The sequence below is a fragment of the Octopus bimaculoides genome, chromosome 10 (assembly GCF_001194135.2).
Source record: "Octopus bimaculoides isolate UCB-OBI-ISO-001 chromosome 10, ASM119413v2, whole genome shotgun sequence".
In the NCBI taxonomy this organism is placed as follows: domain Eukaryota; kingdom Metazoa; phylum Mollusca; class Cephalopoda; order Octopoda; family Octopodidae; genus Octopus; species Octopus bimaculoides.
Window position 1 is genome coordinate 75,750,265 of NC_068990.1, and position 3,413 is coordinate 75,753,677.

The 3,413-nt window shown below is 40.4% G+C and overlaps 1 non-coding gene across 1 annotated transcript; it reads left to right on the forward strand.

The window, feature by feature from the left end:
- Positions 1 to 1,592: 1,592 nt before the first annotated feature.
- Positions 1,593 to 1,711, forward strand: LOC128248953 (5S ribosomal RNA). The gene has a single exon (XR_008265103.1). It is a non-coding gene; the product is annotated as a 5S ribosomal RNA (ribosomal RNA).
- The last annotated feature ends 1,702 nt before the right edge of the window (positions 1,712 to 3,413 follow it).

Consider the following 3,413-nt stretch of genomic DNA (forward strand, 5'->3'; position numbering starts at 1 on the left):
TATATATATATATATATATACACAAACACACACACACACATGTTGGATTCTCCCATCGAAGACGATGTATGAGCGTTCAGCTTTTACCGAACGACCTGCACAAATGATTTGTTTATAATGATCAAATGCTCGTGCCCCACATTAGCTTGTTCTCTCCATTAAATCGACGTTGTCTGAACAAGTGCACTGAGTACTATGGGCCAAGTGTCGAAGTAATCGCAGGACAACGCGAGAATAAGTGTCTTGCTCAAGAACACAACGCACTACCAGGAATTGAAATCACGATCTAGTGATCGTGAGTGCAACACTCTAACCACTAGGCCATGCGCCCTTACTATATATGAGAACATTTAATAAACAAACTTTACTTTCTTGTCTCTATATGTATATATATCATATTCGTCCATCGGAGCGACGAGGACCAACTTGTCATGCTTAGGATGACTGACGACTAGCGCGGTGACCGTCAACTTCAATTTCTCATCTTCAATTCAGTAGTAAGACCAGGCCAAGGCCTTTGTAGATGGAGAAAAAATGAAGTGGATGAACAAGAAGTCTCACTTGCTAAACTTTGTTCTCCACTAGGCATTGCTGCAGCCACGCTCCCCTGATTTGTACGATGAAGTTTTCTACCACAGAGTTCGCCGTACCCAGTCTTCGCACATGTAAGTAGACAAGCCCTAACAATCCATTAGTGGGATTCTGACAAGTGTCCCTACTCCGGTTTCTTGTAGACTAGGAAGCAATAGTAGCTACCAGGTTGTTCCGCAGTCCTCAAAATAGCAGAACACCCGAAACAACCCTACTACCGGATGCAGTTTAAAGCGTTCCAAGTACCCGGTATAAAAATTAGATGCAATACGCCACTGTACTAGACAGTGGGAATAGTATGCCCTTGTTACATGCTTTTTCTTAATTTAAACTGATGCCTTCTATTTCTGCTTATGAATATAAATATATATATATATATACACACACACATACATGCATATATATATATATATATATATATATATATACGTATACATACATACATGTAGTAGTAGTAGTAGTAGTAGTAGTAGTAGTAGTAGTAGTAGTAGTAGTAGGCATTCGTCGGTCTCGTGAGGCCATGGATCTGCGCTCGAAGAAATCGTGTCAACTGCTGATGGTGGTGCAGCATCTGTTATGTCTGTACAAGTCCACACGGGAATAGCAGTCACGTATACAGCGACTGACAATCTCATTTTTCCTTCATATATAGGGAAACTTAAAACAATATGCAGCGTGTCTGTTTCAAGATTGATGAGCCTAATTTGAGCGTTTGCTAAAATTTCTTTACCGTACCTCTTCAGATGCTCTACGTTCTCAGTCCAAATCTCGCCAAGGTCAACTGAGTGTTTAATTTTTTTTTTTTAAACTTATGTAAGAATAAATGGGCCAATCCAAGGCGTTGTGTTGGTGGGCCTTTTAGAGAGTTGAATAGACGCCTTACGTTATTTCAGTGGTTCTCGACCATATTTTGCCGATTCTTTCTTTATTTTATTGGACACCACCGCCATGTTAAAATATCATTATATTTTTATAATTAAATATTATAGAGAATAGTATATGTCTACGGCCATATCACGTTGAAAGCACCGGTTCTCGTCCGATCACCGAGGTTAAGCAACGTCGAGCCTAGTGAGTACTTAGATGGGTCACCGCTTGGGAAACCTAGGTGCTGTAAGCGTCACACTTTGACCGATAGAATAAGTACTAGGCTTACAAAGAATAAGTCCTGGGGTCGAGTTGATCGACTAAAGGCGGTGCTCCAGCATGCCCGCAGTCAAATGACTGAAACAGTTAAAAGAGTATATAAATTATTAAAGCATTTTGTATATTGTAGAGGTATAAACAATTTATTGTTCATAAACTTCAATAATAAAATTTTATATAGACCCACCCAAGGCTCATATGGGCCACGGTTGAGAACCACTGTGGCTGATTTTGTTCTAATAATTATGTCTGTGACAACACTGTGATACTGAATAAGCACTGCAGGTGTGGAGTAGAAAAGGAGACTTACATGAATGAGCCAAAAAACTTTGCCCAGGCCACCGCATACAAGTGCAAAGAACGGTCAACCGTAGCCATTATAACGGCTTCTTATATAACAAACAGGTCTGGATCACATAGCTCTAGATATTACTATGCCTGTAAAAAAGAAAAAAAAAAGAAATTAAACAGAATGGTGGTCCAACTGAAAGTGAGTCGATCACAAAGAAAGGACCGTCATGGCGGATTTCGAACTACAAATACAAAAATTAAAACAAAACAAAGAAACAATTGGAGCGACTACTACAATTACTACTATTAGTGCTGCTACTGCTGCTGCTGCTGCTGATGCTGCTGTTGCGATTCTAACAACAACAACAATTTAGTTGGGGTAACACCACTAACACGACTAAAATAACCAAACAAACAACAATGACTGCAACAACACCAGCAGCAACCGAGACAACATCATCGACCGACACCAACAACAGTAACAACAACAAACATCAACAACCAACAACAACAAACGACAACAATAAACCATGGTAAACAAAGTAAATAATACCGGAATAGCAAAACAGTTTTTATTGATTATAATGTACACTTATAGACTGTGTCTAGTGATGATGAGGATGATGATGATGATGATGATGATGAGGATGATGAGGATGATGACGACGACGACGACGACGATGATGATGATGATGATTATGATGATGGTGATGGTGGTGGTGGTGGTGGTGGTGATGATGATGATGATGATGATGGTGATGGTGGTGCTGGTGGTGGTGGTGGTGATGATGATGATGATGATGATGATGATCATGATGATGATCATCATCATCATGATCACGAAGAAGAAGAAGAAGAAGAAGAAGAAGGTGATGAGGATGATGATGATGACGACGACGGCGATGAAGCTCACGGTGTATGATGACGGTGTATGATGTTGATGATGATGATGATGATGATGATGATGATGATGATGATGATGTTGATGATGATGATAACTATAAATAGTAGTAAAAATACATGAAAGTAAAAATAAAATCTGATTTAAAACATAAAGCATAAGTTATTTGTTGCTATTAAATGACGCTGCTACTGCTGCTGCTGCTGCTGCTGCCGCTGCAGTTGTAGCTTTTGATGGTATTTGTGATGGTGCTCCAGCTGGTCTTGGTGGGGATGATGGCGGCTATAGTAGTGAATGTGCGGCGTTGTGACGATGGTGCTCGTGAGTGTTGTTGCGTAGAGTGTAAGAATGTAAAACTACTGAGAGATAGACGAGTGGCTGTGTGGTAAGTAGCTTGCTTACCAGCCACATGGCTCTGGGTTCAGTCCCACTGCGTGGCACCTTGGGCAAAATGTCTTCTACTATAACCACCCGCCGACCAAAG